The sequence below is a fragment of the Hemiscyllium ocellatum genome, chromosome 19 (genome assembly GCF_020745735.1).
Source record: "Hemiscyllium ocellatum isolate sHemOce1 chromosome 19, sHemOce1.pat.X.cur, whole genome shotgun sequence".
NCBI classification, from domain to species: domain Eukaryota; kingdom Metazoa; phylum Chordata; class Chondrichthyes; order Orectolobiformes; family Hemiscylliidae; genus Hemiscyllium; species Hemiscyllium ocellatum.
Window position 1 is genome coordinate 64,505,240 of NC_083419.1, and position 17,522 is coordinate 64,522,761.

Here is a 17,522-nt window from a genome sequence, read left to right on the forward strand (position 1 = left end):
TTGTGTCCCCAGTGCCTTCCCTATGGTGCTGAGCATTGTGAAATCATGACCGTTGCTGACCTTGCATTGGAGAGAAAGCCAATGGCGAAGCTGCTGAAGATGGTTAGGCCTAGGACATCTCTCGGGGAATTCCAGCTATAACGTCCTCACACCAGGATAATTGATGTCCAAACACCACAACCATCCTTGCACAAATTATGACTCCAACCTGTAGAGAACTTTCTCCAATTCATATTAGCTTTAGTTTTGCCAGGATCCTTGTCATTGTGGGTCAAATGTCAATGACAGTCATTCTCCACCAAGACTTCATCTCTTGTGTTCAAGTACCTGCCAAAATTGACCATTGAACATAGAACATAGAACAGTACAGCACAGTACAGGTCATTCTGCCCTTGATGTTGTTCTGGCCTTTTATCCTACTCTAAGACCAAACTAACCTACATACCTTACATTGTACTAACTTCCATGTGCCTATCCAAGAGTCACTTAATGTCCCTAATGTATCTGCCTCTATTACCACTGCTAGCAGCACATTCCACATACCCACCACTCTCTGTGTAAACAACTGACCTCTGACATCTCCCCTAAACCTTCCTCCAATCACTTTAAAATTAAGTCCCCTTGTGATAGCCATTTCTGCCCTGGGAAAAAAAGTCTCTGACTATCCACTCTATCTATGCCTCTCAGCATCTAGTACACCTGTATAAGGTCACCTCTCATCCTTCTTCGCTCCAATGAGAAAAGCCCTAGCTCCCTCAACCTTCCTTCATAAGACTTGCCCTCAAGTCCATGGAGCATCTTGGTAAATCTCCTCTGCACCCTCTCTAAAGCTTCCACAGTTTTCCTATAATGAGGTGACCAGAACTGAACACAATATTCCAAGTGTGGTCTAACTAGGGCTCTATGGAGCTGCAGCATAACCTCACAGCTTTTAAACTCAATCCCCCTGCTAATGAAAGCCAACACACCATACGCCTTCTTAGCTACCCTATCAACTTGAGCCAACTTTGAATGATCAATGGAAATGGACCCCAAGATCCCTCTGTTCCTCCACACTGCCAAGAATCCTGCCCTTAACCATGTAATCCGCATTTAAATTTTACCGTCCAAAACGAATCACTTCACACTTTTCCAGATTGAACTCCATCAGCCCAGCTCTGCATCCTGTCAATGTCCCATTGCAACCTACAACAGCAGCCCTTGACACTATCCACAACTCCACCAACCTTCGTGTCATCAATAAATTACTAACCCACTCTTCCACTTCTTCTTCAAGTCATTTATAAAATTCACAAAGAGCAGAGGTCCCAGAGCAGATCCCTGTGGAACAACACTGGTCACCAAGCTCCAGGCTGAATACTTTCCACCTACATCACCCTCTGTCTTCTATGAGCCAGCCAATTCTGTATCATAGACAGCCACGTTTCCCTGTATCCCTTGCCTCCTTACTTTCTGAATAAGCCTACCATAGGGAACCTTATCAAACACATTGCTAAAATCCACGTCCACTATACACACCGCTCTACCTTCATCAATGTGCTTTGTCACATCCTCAAAGAATTCAATAAGGTTTGTGCGGCATGAACTGCCCCTCACAAAACCATGCTGACTATCTCTAATCAAGCTATGCTTTTCCAAGTAATCATAAGTTCTGTCTGTCAGATTCCTCTCCAATACTCTACCCACCACAGTCATAAGACTGACTGGTCTGTAATTCCCAGGATTAACTCTATTCTCTTTCTTGAACAAGGGAATAACATTTTCCACCCTCCAATCATCTGGACTACTCCAGTGGACAGTGGTGTGTGTGTGTGTGTGGGGGGGGGGCGGGGGAGGGGGGTGCAAAGATCAAAGGCACATCAATCTCCTCCCATGCTTCCCATTGTACCCTTGGGTATATACCGTCTGGCCCAGGGGATTTATCCATCCTCATGTTTCTCAAATTTTTCAGTGCATCCTCCTTCCTAACATCAGCCTGTTCGAGCATATCAGTCTGTTTCACGCTGTCCTCAGAAACATCAGGGTCCCTCTCAGTAGTGAATACTGAAGCAAAGTATTCATTAAGGAGGTACCCTACCTCCTCTGACGTGAGGTACAAGTTCCCTCCACTATCCCTGATCAGCCCAACCCTCGCTCTGGCCATTCCCTTGTTCCTCACATAAGTGTAGAATGCCTTGGGGTTTTTCTTAATCCTACCTGGTAAAGCTTTTTCATGCCCCCTTCTAGCTCTCCTAAGTCCATTCTTCAGTTCCTTCCTGTCTGCCTTGTAAATCTCTCGAGCCCTCAACCTTAAGTAAGCTTCCTTCTTCCTCTTGACTCGATGTTCCACATCTCTTGGTTCCTTCCCCCTACCATTCCTTCTTTGCCTCAGTAGGACAAACCTATCCAGCACTCACAGTAACTGTTCCCTAAACAACCACCACATTTCTGTTGTGCATTTCCCTGAGAATATCTGCTCCCACTTTATGCTCCACAGTTCCTGCCTTAAAGCAGTGTAATTCCCCCTCCCCCAATTAAATACTTTCCCAAACTGTCTGCTCCTCTCCCTCTCCATGACGATAGTAAAGCTCAGGGAGTTGGGATCATAATCATTGAAATGCTCTCCCTCTGAGAGATCTGACATCTGACCTAGTTCTTTGCCAAACACCAAATCCAATATGGCCTCCCCCCTGGTCTGCCTATCTACAGATTGAGTCAGGGATCCTTCCTTGGAACAGCTGACAAAATTTGCTCCATCCAAACTATTTGCACTAAGGATGTTTCAATCAGTATTAGGAAAGTTGAAGACACCATGACAACAACCCTGTTACTTCTGCACCTTTCCAAAACCTGCCTCCCAATCTGCTCCTATGTGTCTCTGTTGTTATTGGGAAGTCTACAGAAAACTCCCAATAAAGTGACTGCTCCTTTCCTGTTTCTGACTGCCACCCATATTGTCTCAGTAGACAAACCCTCCTCGACAACCTCCCTTTCTGCAGCTGTGATACTATCCCTAATTAGCAATGTCACTAACCCTCCTCTTTTACCTCCCTCCCTATTCCTTTTGAAACATCTAAATTCCGGAACATCCAACAACCATTCCTGTCCCTGTGATATCCAAGTCTCTGTAATGGCCACAACATCGTGGCTCCATGTACTGATCCATGCTCTAAGTTCATCACTCTTATTCCTGACACTTCTTACGTCAAAATAAACATACTTCAACCCAACACACTGACTGCAACTTTGCCCTATCAACTGTGTATCCTTCCTCACAGACTTTCTGCACACTGTATCTGCCTGTTCACCAGTCCCATCCTCTGATCTATAACTCTGGTTCCCATCCCCCTGCCAAACTAGTTTAAACCCTCCAGAAGAGCTCTAGTAAACCTCTTGCTCAGGATATTGGTGCCCCAATATTTCAGATGCAACCCATCCCCCATGTCCAGGTCCCACCTTCCCCAGAAGGGATCCCAATGATCCATATGTCTGAAGCCCTCCCTCCTACGCCAGCACTGCACTCATGTGTTCAGCTGCACTGTCTCTATGTTCCTCGCCTCACTAGCATGTACCAATCCTGAGATTACTCCACTGCTCATCCTGCCTTTCAGCTTCCAACCTAACTCCCTATATTCACTTTTCAGGTCCTCATCCCTTTTCCTAGCTATGTCATTGGTACCCGATGTGTACCATGCTCACTCTGCCCCTTAAAAATCCTGTAGACTCAATCCGAGACATCCCTGACCATGGCACCTGGGAGGTAACACACCATCCGGGAGTCTCATTTGCAACCACAGAATCTCCTGTCTGTTCCTCTAACCACTGAATCCCCTATCACTATCACTCTCCTGTTCTCCCCCCCACCCACTCCCCGCCCGCCCTCCCCTACTGAGCCACAAAGCCAGGCTCAGTGCCAGAGACCTGGCTGCAGTGGCTTTCCCCTGGTAAGTCGTTCCCCTCAACAGTATCCAAAGCGGTGTACTTATTATTGAGGGTAACGGCCACAGTGGATCTCTTTCCCTATCCTGATGGTCACCCAGCCATCTTTATCCTGTAACTTTGGTGTGCCTACCTCCCTATAACTCCTCTCTGTCACCCTCTCAGCATCCCGAATGATCCGAAATTCACCCAGCTCCAGCTTCGATTCCCTAACGCGGTTTGTGAGGAGCTGGGGTTCGGTGCACTTTTCGTGGGTGAAGTCAGTAGGACCACCAGTGGTGACCCTTACCTCCCACATCCTGCAAGAGGAGCATGCAACTGCCCCAGCTTCCATCCCTGCTGCTCTAAATTGCCAAGAAGATTGAATAAAGGAAAAAGAAAAACAAAACAAAAAAAAATCCTTACCTTACCAAACCTCCACACACAGTCTCTCTTTTCGGTTAATGTCTCGGGTTTAGCCACAGTACGTGAATATATCAGTTCACGTACCCAGCATTCCCTGAGTCCGCATCTACTCCCATTGAGCCTTTACTCCACCTATTCATGAGGTAAGTCTTTAATAGGAAAACCAGCAGCCCCATGGTCCTCGCTCTCACTACTCCCACTGCTGCTGCAAAATGGAGGCTGCTGATTCCATGAGGTAAGTATTTAAATGGGAAATTTATCTTCCCAACAGTTCCCGGTCCCCGCACTCACCTTCTTGCATTAAAATAAACACACTTCAACCCATCATACTGACTGCAACTTTGCCCTATCAACTGTCTATCCTTCCTCACAGATTCTCTGCACACAGTATCTGCCTGTTCACCAGCCACCCCATCCTCTGATCTGTAGCTGCGGTTCCCATCCCCCTGACAAACTAGTTTAAACCCTCCCAAAGAGCTCTACCAAACCTCCCTCCCAGGATTGGTACCCCTCCAGATCAGGTGCAACCCGTCCTCCCTGTACAGGTCCCACCTTCCCCAGAAGGGATCCCAATAATCCACAAATCTGAAGCCCTTCTTCCTACACCAGCTCTACAGCCATGTATTCAGCTGCAGTCATTCTCTGATCCTTACCTCGCTAGACTGTGGCTCTGGGAGCAATGCTGAGATTACTAATCTGCTTGTCCTGCCTTTTAGCTTCCAACCAAACTCCCAATATTCACTTCTCAGGTCCTCATCCCTTTTCCTAACTGTTATTGGTATCGATGCTTACGACAACTTCTGGCTGCTCACTCTACCCCTGAAGAATCCTGTTAACTCTCTCTGAGACATCTCTGACCCTGAATTTCATCTCTCTCTAAAGTGGCTGACCCCTTTTCTGAGATGATACCCTCTGGTCCTAGACTCTCCCACAACGGGAAACTATATCTCTGCATGCACTCTGCCAAGTCCCCAAAGGATCATGTTTGTATGTAGGTCACCTCTCATTCTTCAAAGTTCCAATGAGTGCAGGTCTAACCTACTCAACATCTCCTCATATGAATGTTCCTCCACTTCTGGTATCAGTCCAGTGAACCCTCTCTGATCTATCTCCAATGCCAATTGATCATTGCTTAGATAAGGGGACCGAAACTGTTCACAGTATTTCAATTGTTGCCCTACTAGTACCTTGCATTGTTTTGTATAGTTTGAGCAAAACCTGTGTATTTTGAAATAAACACAATGTTCCATTTGCCTTCCCTATTACCTGCTGAACTTGCAGAATGCCAGCCTTTTGTTATTCATGGATGAGGACCCCCAAATTTCTTCATTCTGTAGCTTGCTCTATTTAAATAATATTCAGCTCCTCTATTCTTCCTGCTAAAGCACAAAATCACACATGTTCCCATGGTATATTCCCTCTGCAAAGATTTTGTCCATTTGCTTAATCTGTCTCTGTCCCTAAAGAGATTGTCAACGTCACCTTCACTACTTGAAGTCTATAATGCATTTAAATGGGGTATGAGGAGCTTGTGTTTAATATCACTGGAGCACTGCAATAGACCTCAGATAGAACTGTACCTTTCAATAATCCAACTTCCTGCAAGTCAGCAACCTGTAAAACTTACTGGTTCCCCATTGTTGAAACCTGAGAGAACAACTTAATGACTCTATGAATCGGGTCAAGTGCTTTAAATTATTGCAACATATCAAGGTCAGAAGTACACTGCAGTCTAACTCTCCTTTTATTACATAATTTTGTTCACCAAATCAATTAATGTTGATCATCTTATTTGCCTCTTTATGACCCTCTCCTATACACAAGAGCACGCATAGCAGAGAATGATTACACATCTTTTAGAATATGTTTCCTGCAACATTCATATCAAACCCTTAACAATTTATGAACACATTTCCTGCTATTTAAAATGAACTAAATGGATTGTTCTCTTGTTAAATTTAAAGAAACGTTGTGCACAGCATAATATTTTGTTGTCTTCTGAACAAAGGTCTCTGTTGTTTTCTCTTCACAGATGCTGCCAGACCTACTAAGTTTCTCCAGCAATTTCTGGTTTTGTTTGATAATATTTTATTTTTCTGCTTCTGAAGACATTGTTATGTGCTCTGTGTGTATCACTGGTATCTGGTACCTTGTCCTCACAAGCTGTGTCCTGGTCAAACCTTTCACAGCAAGGAACAATGATGGAGCCACAAAGTCCTGTCTGTGAAAATGACAGTGCCAGTATTGTGTTACATCTCAGTCATTATGTTTGTACACCTCTCAGAGATATGCTCATAGCATTCTTGCTCTTTCATAAAACACGACTGGAGGGTATAAAGACGACATACTCCGTCTTGCCTTGAATCACTTGAATCATGATACTCTATTGGAACTATGTAACCTAATGGCTTACTATTAATCTGGACACTCATGTGCCTGAGGAATAGAAGTTTGTATGCAAAAGATACTTGTAATAAATGTCTGTTGAATTATTCAATACTAAATGCAGTTTCTTACTCTACAAGGTATAACATAAACATTAATCCATCCTGTTGGAGGCTAATTCACGGCACTATACATGTGGGTACAAGGGTTACTAGAGAGTCAGTCAGAATATGAGTTCCCTGATTGTGGCTATTAACCTGGTCCAGTCAGGGAGCCCAGGCTGACAGATATAAAGAGGGGTATCAGCCATGCTATCACCCAACGGGCTGGCTATCAGAGAGCTGGATTAGCGTCAAATAAATGATGACTTGGTGATTGGAAACAACCTCTGTGGAGTTAACTCAGTGGCAATGAGAATAAAGCAGAATGCTGAGGAAATTCCCTTGAAGTTTGGGGTAAGCATTTTTAGCAACGGGCCGTTACCTAGGAAGCTTGACCTGTTTGCTCCTGCTATCAAAGACTGAGCCCAGTATGTGCAAAGGATTTTTTTTTCTCTCTCTCTCTGGAGCATGCAGCAAGTGGAGCATATGAGTTGCAGGATATTATGATGGAAGTGGAACCCCTCACTGGTCTGACTGGAGAACACCACTTGGGTGAAGGCAAGTACACAGCCTTACTTAGGACATATCCTGGACAGAGGGGCTCTAGGTCTGCCCACAGTAAAACCTCAAACCAAAGCCAAGTCTCAGCCAATCAGTTAGCATATTCTTCAGAGTACAGGCTGGTAACCCATCATTGTCGCTGCTGATATGCAAATTCAAGACAGCAGTGGTCCCACTAGAGTAATACCTTGTGAGAGAACTCACTGGCCCAGTATCCAGGAGAGGTCACACCCTGATAAGTCCACCTATTTCAGGCTTGAAACTCTTAAAGTGCATAACGACACCCAAATCAGAACCAATCAGAACAAACATCTGGTTCTCGTGGAGTTCGATACCAGCGCAGTCGTTTCAGTGATCACAGAATCACTCGTCACCAGTATTAACTCTGGACTCCAACCCTTCAGTTTGCACAAGACCTCGGCTAGACTTGGAACCTACACTGAGGAACCTTGACAGATTAAAGGCCCCAGTCTCTGAAACGATGCAACTGTTCCAGTTACCACTGATTAGTAAAAGGCTCGGGCCCAACTCGATGGTGCAAAGTTGGTTGAGAAAGTATCACTTAGATTGGCTCAACATTTTTCGATGTGAACATGGCTACCCGAGTGAAGTCCTAATTAAATACTCGGGTGATTTTCATGAAGGTCTAGGGACTATCAAAGAAGTCAAGAGGATTTATATGCAAAGCTGGCAGGGGGTGGAGCCATCCTTCACAAAGCTGAACATGAGCCATGCATCATTGTCATTACAGTTAGAAGAGGATTCCCAAAAGTTTGCTGCTATTAATATCCAATATACGAGGCTGCCATTTGGGCTATTGTTGGCTTGTGCAATTTGTTCAGTGGATGAGGGAGAACATTTTGCAAGGTTGCTATTTATCGAGATGACATGGAAGACTAATAAGGAACACCTAGAGAACTTGGGCATAGTGCCTAGATGTTTCTGCCAAGCTTGCATATGCATCAGAAGGGATAAATGTGTGTTCCAAGCATCCCAAATGACCTACTTAGACTACAGAGTCAACAAGACTGGAAGATAAAGTGAGGGCAATCAGCTCCCACGACTGTGGTTAGGTCTTCCCTTGGGTTGGTCAACTATTATGGAATGTTCATACACAACTTGACCTCCATCCTGACACCTTTGTACCAAATGTTAAAAAAAAATCAGCCTTGGAAATCGTCACGTAGCCAAGCCATAGATTTCAAGGAAGTGAAGAACCAGCTATCATCCCCTAAAGTGTTGACACACTATGATCCCAAACGAGATCTGGTGATGCTTCCCCATTTGGCATTGGAGTGGTCTTAGCTCATAGGGTGCCCCAGTGGAGATGAACACCTAATAGCATATACATCCAGCACTTTGGCTAATGCAGAATGTAAACACAGAACAACCTCGTTTATCCAAACATCAATTATCCAAATTTCGGATTATCTGAACAAGATCTCAAGGTACACGCATTTCAATTGAAGTAGGAAAATTCTATTCCTCGTCCATTTCAAGCATCATTTTGTAAATTTGAACAGGAATATAGATGCAAGTATGCTTTAATAAATAATTAATTTCAAATATGTGCTCGAGATGTGGCGTTAGAGTTATGTCTTACACATTTTTTAAAAAAGCTCTCTGATATTTATTCTTCCTGAGGACAAAGATTTGTGACTGTGAACAGAAAGAACATCACATGTGCAAGCCCGTGCTGTGCGCACAAACAGAAGATTCCCTCTCAACGTTGACTCTCTCTGTTTTGTAAACCCATCAATTTTTTTCCTCAGCTCATTCTCTGGAGAGTTAAGTCAAAAAATGCGCTCGCAATTTTCGTTTCCGTTGCTTTTTCCTCCCGTTCTCCCATGTCGACTCTTTTTTTACCAAACAAAAAGTAGTTCAATATCTTTCATCTGACAAGAAAGTTTAGTGTATCTTTTTTGTTGATGGGGGAGAGCAATTCGTGGTGAGTTAGCACATGTGAAAATAAACAGGAAGACAGTTTGGCAGGATAAAACATGAGGAAAATATGAGGACATTAACCCCCTAAAAAACAATTGATGAGAGGACAGAGACTGAAGTCAGCCAAAACACCTTCCCTCTCTGTTGTGTTCCCCTTGTATTTTGTGCCTCTCTCTCTCTCTCTCTCTGGGAGTCCAGAACTAGAGGGAGTAGGTTTAGTGTGAGAGGGGAAAGAGACCTAAGGGGCAATGTTTTCACACAGAGGATGGTACGTGTATGGATTGAGCTGCCAGAGGAAGTGGTGGAGGCTGGTTCAATTGCAACTTTTAAAAGGCACCTGGATGGGTATATGAATAGGAAGGGTTTGGAGGGATATGGGCCGGGTGCTGGCAGCTGGGACTAGATTGGGATATCTGGTCAACATGGACGGGTTGGACCGAAGGGTCTGTTTCCATGCTGCACATCTCTATGACTCTGTGACTTTGTCTAAGGGCTCGGTGGTCACTGAGGAGGAAGGGACAACACTTGGTTATCCGGGAAAACACCGAACAGAAAGATGCCGGCTGCTGTCGAGGACCAGTCAGCTAAACATTTCACAGACTTCCGTCAAATTCTAGCCAAAAAGTGATTTTATTTGTAAATATCCAGTATTTTCCATGCATTTTATTGATTGGATGAAATAAAAACTCTGTAAGCATGCTGTTTTAGGTAATTAGGTTCAGTATGGCTGTCATTGTTTAAGATTAGGTCAGTTCACTGAACAAATAGTTATCCAAACAAACTCCCACCCGCTCATTTCGCTTGGATAATCAAGGTTGTCTGTCCACCCAGATAGAGGAGAAAGGTTTGGCGGTTAGATTTGGAGTCAGCAAATTCCATCAATACCTTCACGGATATAAATTTGGAATAATAATGGATGACAGACCCCTGCTAAGTCTACTTAAAGAAGACAAGACAGTGCTGCCCATAGCTTGAGGCAGAACTCAGCAGTGAGCTCTAATACTTAGTGTACATCATTCAAAGTTGGATCATTACCTGGGAAGCCAAGTAGCAAATGTGGATGCATTGAGCCATCTCCCTCTGGCAGATACACCATCGGTGGGCATGCCACAGGAAGGGTCTGTAATGGTTTTAACATTTCCTGGACACACTTCCAGTCATAGCTGACAACATCAAACTTTGGACACAAAAAGATCCAGTCCTCACAAAACCAAAGCAGATGAGGCAAACCAAAGGGCTGTCACAACCGGATTGAAACCTTTTCAGACCCAGAGAGACCAGATCACAGCAGAGTACGGCACATGACTATGGGGAGTAAGAGTCCCAAGCAAAGGACGCCACCAGATGCTGGCTGAACTCCACCAGGGTCTTCCAGGAATTTCCAAAGTGAAGATGTTGGTGAGAAGCCAGGATTGAATACAGACATAGCCACGTTGGTGGGGGTGTGCCCAGAGTGCCAACAAGGACAGAAATTATAGCCAGCTGCTTCCCCACCTACATGGGAATCACTAGGTAAACCTTTGACTCAGTTACACATCGATTATGCTGGTCCTTTCATGGGCTCAATGTTCTTAGTCATTGTGGATGCCCACTCAAAGTGGATGGATGTATATAGAATTCATTCATCAACCATGGGGATGATGTCAGAGAGGCCGCGAGAATCTTTTGCAATACACGGGCTCCCAGAACTGTTGATCATAGATTTACCAGCAGGGAATTTGAGTATTTCCTAAAGTTGAATTGCAATTGGCATATAAGGACAGCCCCTACCATCCATCACCCAATGGTCTGACAGAAAGCACAGTGCAAACTTTGAAGGTAGTCTTACAGAAACAGTTCACTAGATATTGAACTTTCCCAGTTCCTATTTGACTATGGGACCAGCCCTCATGCAACTACAGGGATAGCTCCAGCAGTGTTATTAATGGGGAGAAGACTCCATATCAGGTTAAATCTGAACTTCCTGGACCTTGGAGGGGGGAGGGTGAAACAGCATCAGGAATGTCAATGTCAGACAGCAGACTCCATTAAGCGAGACAAACAATTCAGGTGATGGAGTTTGATGTAGGAACTATGGGTATGGCCCTGCATGGTTAAGAAGCATGGTTGACATGAGGTCAAGTCCAGTGATACCTACATTGGGTAGGTGTGAGAGCCCTGAACAAACATGTGGACAATATGGCAGCCATAAACTTGCAAACAGTGTGAGACCAAAATGTGCCCCGCTTCTTGACAGCCTTTCAGACTGTTCCAGAACCTATGGATTCTCCCTCTTCTTCAAGCGTTGAAGATTCCTCAGAATCTAAGATGGACACGGCAGATAGACTTGACATCTTTGCCACCTTAAGAAGAGTATCAATTTCTTCTAAGATGCTCTGGGGGCAAGTGTGCATTACACTCTAGGCCAAAGTGAGTACTGCAGATGCTGGAGTTTTGAGTTAAGATTAGAGTGATGCTGGAAAAGCACAGCAGGTCAGGCAGGAAATTCCTGATGAAGGGCTTTTGCCCGAAACATGCATTACCCTCTGCCCGTATCAAAGGCCGAATCAGAGGAAACTCACTGGGTGCCAAAATCCTGAGGAGGAGCTACAAAGAAAAATGGCCTATATCCTCCAACTCAGAGGGGGAGGGATCAAGTGACTGTAATAAGGTCAGCCACATGGACCTCATAGAATATGAGTTCCCCGATTAGGGTTGCTAATCTGATCCACTCAGGGAGTCCTGGCTGACCGATGCAAACCGGAGTGTTAGAGGTTCTGTTCATTCTAAGAGCTGTCTCTGAGGAAGCTGGATCAGTGTCAAAAATTGTTCAAATGTGTAAATAAAGGGTGACCTGGTATGGAATACTAGCTTCTGTAGAGTTAGAGCAGAATGGAGCTGGGTAACTGTCAAACCAGAATGCAATCCCAAACCTGCCCACTTCCCAAGCCAACAACAAGAAGACCTAACTATTCAGCACTTCATCGTGTTCTTATGCTTTGACGGAGTTATTGTGAATTTTCACAATGTACGAGCAGGATGCAGCCCTAATGCCTGAGTGTAAATCACTGAGGATCAATACCTGAGATAAGACGTCGGAGGGTTACTGCCTGGACGTCAATGCAAAAGGGTCAACATCCAAAATTCTATACATGAAGGTCAACATCTGAATGTCACCTGAGCTTAACCCACCTGAGATTCATTGTCTCAAGGTCCATGTGGAGGGTCAACATCAGAAGGTCAATGACAGAGAGTCACAGATTGGAGTCGAGGATTGAGGGTGGCTTTCTAAGTATTAGAGTCAGAGAGTTGATGCCTGACAGTCAATGTCAGAGAGTCAACATATAAAGACTGTTGACTCACCAAGACTGAGGATTCAAAATTTTTTTTTAAGTTTTCACGTAATTAAAAAAAACTGATTCAGCTTTGTATCACAATTGCTGAACTTTAATCATCTGAAACATGAACTTTTTCACACAATGACGACTGATTCTCACTAGCTGATGGTCTTCTGCACTAGTACGTGATCAATTTCATACAGACTGTCTCTTCACTTCCTCTGAACTGAGCCACTGAGTAAGATTGCTCCTGGCAATAAATTATTCCTATCCCGGCAACAGGTAATTTGGAAGAGGGAGGGAAACAATGTAGGCACTCTGAAAGAAGACATTAAATGAACTTTTCACCTGCTTACCTTTCCACTCAGCTTATCATCTTTGTAATAACACTTTATAATATAATTACTCCCGGCCTTGTTTCTTTTACCACCCAACAGTTTACTGATTATATTAACAGGGAATAAACTTTATCATACAATGACAGTACTTTTTCTTTATTTCAATTTCATCTCTAATGAGTTTATTGATAGTGCAAACAATAAAACAATAAACCAGTCTCATTGAAAGCAGGACTAAGGCTGAAAGGGAGTTACTGTGTCAGCCAGCATCTAAACAGAGAGCAGAAAAGAGGCTGACTTCAGGTCCCTTGGGTAAAGGATCGCATGATATTATTTACAGAAGGCAAGATGTCCTGCACAATATTTGTCCCTCAGCCAACGTGACTGAAAGAGAATGCCTTCACTTTCCATTCTCATTGCTATTGGTGGAATTTTGCTGTGTTCAGATCACCTGATAGTTTTCCTAAATTACAACAGTCATTTCTTTGTTTTTGTTTATGGGATGAAGGGGTCACAGACTGGGCCAGCATTTCTTTGCCCACCCACAATTGCACAGAGGGAAGTTACGAGTCAACCACTGAAATAATTCTACAGAGGCTGGTATACTGTTGGCAAGTCACCGTTTATTTATATGTGGAGAGTCCTTGACACTGGTCCACCCCCCTTGACACTCCTGTTTATATCTGTCAGCCAGGGTTCCCTGATTGGACCAAGTTAACAGCCCTAAACTCATTGTATGAACTCCTCTTGACTGACCTCATTACAATCACTACAATGGCTGTGGGTCTGGAGTCACATGTAGGCCAGACCAGGAAAGGATTGCAGATTCCTTCCTTAAGTGACACTAGATAACTTTTTCCTGACAATTGACAATGGTTTCATGGCCATTATTAGACCCTGAATTCCAGATTGCTGTTGAAGTCAAATTCCATTACCTGCCATGGCAAATCATTAGCTGGGTCTCTGGATGAACAGTTGAGCAACAATGCACTGGACCATCCTCTCCCTGCATATGCATGTTAATGATATAGAAAGAAGTGAATGAGTCATAGCCAAGTTTGCAAATGATACAAAAATAACATGGGAAGGCAAGTGGTGAGAATGACGCAAAAGGTCTGCAGAGGGATACAGACAGGTTATGTGAGTGGGCAACAAATTGGCAGATGGAATATAAGTGGGAAAATGGGAGGCTATGCAATTTAGCAGAAAGTATGTAGGAGTTGAATATTACTTAATTGGAGAAAAGCTTCAGAAAGCTGTAGCATAGAGGAACTTAAAGTTCTTAGAAGGAAATAAATCATTTCCCAAGATTAACTGATATTAGAGACTGCCTCTGTACTCCCATGACGCTATATAAAGAAGAGATGGAGAGCTCTCCTCACTGTTCTGACCAACCTTGTCTCCATAACTAACATTTGCTAAAAAAGCAGTTTAATTGATTTCATCGCATTGTGACTTAGAGGCTATTTCAAGAACAGAGTATCTGCTGTATTCTCTCACAAACACTTCAATTCTAAGAGCTATATGAGCTGTTAATGATACAGCATTGTGTAATTACAATTTTTTTAACAGTGAGGAATTTCTGATGTTATCCAATGCTATCACAATGATTTCAATTCATTGAATGTTAAAACATTAGATGGAGCCATTGGGCCCACCAAGCCTTTAAAAGAGCAAACTGTAAGAAATTGGAACTCTCATTTTCCTTTTGTCAAGTCATAACTTTCAATAAATTAGCTGAGAGAACTTGAATCTTTCTCTGTCAGCCAAACTTAACCAATCTCTAACAAACAAGGACAAAGGTTAAGTAAAGGTTATAAACACTACTGGGCCACTGATGCCCAATGCCCCAGGATAAACAAAAAGGTCTATAATCTAAGCTGACCTCAAGCTGTGGTGGATGAGGGATGACAGTTACTCCAGCATCATGATTAACCATTCACTGTACATTAGACAGAAACATTTCCAGACTGACACAGTGTTAACTACCAGCTCCTAGGAATAAGTCTTACGAACAAGTGCTGAAGGTCGTGGGCAGTACGCGTATGGCAGCTTGTCTTCTTCAGATGGCTGGTGGACCAAACGAGGAGGAAGTTGTATAATCCAGACAGTGTAGAAGCAGGCCATTCAGCCCATCTAGGCCACACCAACCATCCAAAAATCAACCCCTGTAACCCTGCATTTCCCACAAATATTCCACCTAATCTGCACATCCCTAGACAATTTAGCATGGCCAATCCACTTGACTTGCACATCTTTAGATTGTGGGAGGAAACTAACTTAGACACAGGGAAAATGTGCAAACTCTACACGGACAGTTGGAATCAAATGTGAGCCCTTAGCACTGTGTGGCAGCAGTGCTAACCACTGAGCCATCATGCTTCCCAAGTAGAACATAGAACATAGAACAGTACAGCACAGAACAGGCCCTTCAGCCCATGATGTTGTGTCGACCATTGATCTTCATGTATGTACCCTCAAATTTCTGTGACCATATGCATGTCCAACAGTCTCTTAAATGTCCCCAATGACCTTGCTTCCACAACTGCTGCTGGCAATGCATTCCATGCTCTCACAACTCTCTGTGTAAAGAACCCGCCTCTGACATCCCCTCTATACTTTCCTCCAACCAGCTTAAAACTATGACCCCTCATGTTAGTCATTTCTGCCCTGGGAAATAGTCTCTGGCTATCGACTCTATCTCTGCCTCTCATTATCTTGTATACCTCAATTAGGTCCCCTCTCCTCCTCCTTTTCTTCAATGAAAAATGTCCGAGCTCAGTCAACCTCTCTTCTAAGATAAGCCCTCCAGCCCAGGCAGCATCCTGGTAAACCTCCTCTGAACCCTCTCCAAAGCATCCACATCTTTCCTATAATAGGGTGATCAGAACTGGACGCAGTATTCCAAGTGCGTTCTAACCAAAGTTTTATAGAGCTGCAACAGGATCTCACGACTCTTAAACTCAATTCCCCTGTTAATGAAAGCCAAAACACCATATACTTTCTTATGAAAAGTCTTAGGAGAGTTCCCTAGAATTTCAGCTAGAAAGCAGCTTGCTGCCTTTACAACTTTAATATCGACATACTCTGTGCTCTCGTCCTCTGTGTCATCACCAGGTCGCCAGGCAAAGTTCCTAATTTTGTTACAGTTGCTGATTGTACACCTCAAGTTGGGTGAGGAAGTTGAACTGGCATCCTTTCTTCATTTAAAAAGCATTCCTTCCCTTGTCCCAGACGCAGCCAAACGTTTTATTGGGTGTCAATTCAAGCAGGCTCTCTTGAATTAACAGAAAGCAGCTGGCTTATTAATTACTAAATATGAGAAGAGCTAATAAATTAATGCAATAAAAGGTGTATCCAAAACATTAAAACAAACAAAAAAAACATAAACAGAAATTGCTGGAGGAATTCAGCAGGTCTGATAGCATCTATGGAGAAAGAAAGCAGAGGAAAAGGATCTTGACTATTCACCCTATCCATGCCCCTCATGATTTTATAAACCTCTATAAAGTCACCCCCTCAGCCTCTGATGCTCCAGGGAAAATAGCCCCAGCCAATTCAGCCTCTCGCTACAGCTCAAATTCTCCACTCTAGACAACATCCTTATAAATCTTTTCTGAGCCGTTCCATGTTTAATAATATCTTTCTTATAGTACAGAGACCAGAATTGAATAAAGTATTCTAAAAGTGACCCCACACAATGCAGCTGCAACATGACATCCTAATTCCTATACAGGGCCGTTCTGGTATAATGCACATTTCATCAACGCAAATTGGCTGTAACACAATTGACAAATTTCAGTTGCTGTTTGGATAAAACAAACTTTCTACTGAACTAATATAGCAATTTTGTATAGCGATCCTCTTGAGCACGATTGTTGATGACAGGTTTCCATAGCGCTGGGTCACAGAGAAAGGCAATTGTTATGTTATAGCAGAATGTACTCAATGCACTGACCAATGAAGGCAAGCATGCCAGATGCCTTCTTCACCACCCTGTGTACCTGCATCTCCACTTTCAAGGAGCTACGCACCTGCACCCCTGGGTCTCTGTATTTTGCAACACTCTGCAGGGCACTACCATTAACTGTATAAGCCCTGCCTGGGCTTGCCTTATCAAAATACAACAGCTCATACTTATCTAAATTAAACTTCACCTGCCCCACCATAGCCAATCTGATCAAGGTCCCACTGTACTCTGATATAACCTTCTGCACTGTCCACTACCCCACCGATTCTGGTGTCATCTGCATACTTACTAACTATACCTCCCATATTCACATCCAAATCATTTATAAATATGACAAAAAACTGGATACAGCATTGATCCCTGTGACCACACCACTGTTTACAGTTCTCCAGTCAGAAAAGCAACCCTTCACCACAGCCTCTGTCCTACATTCAAGTTGATTTTGCATCCAATTGGCTAGCCAGCCCTGGATTCATGTGATCTAATATTGTTAACCAGTGTACCATGAGGAATATTGTCAAACACCTTAATGAAGTCCACATAGACAACATCTACCGCTCTGCCCTCATCAATCTTCTTTGTC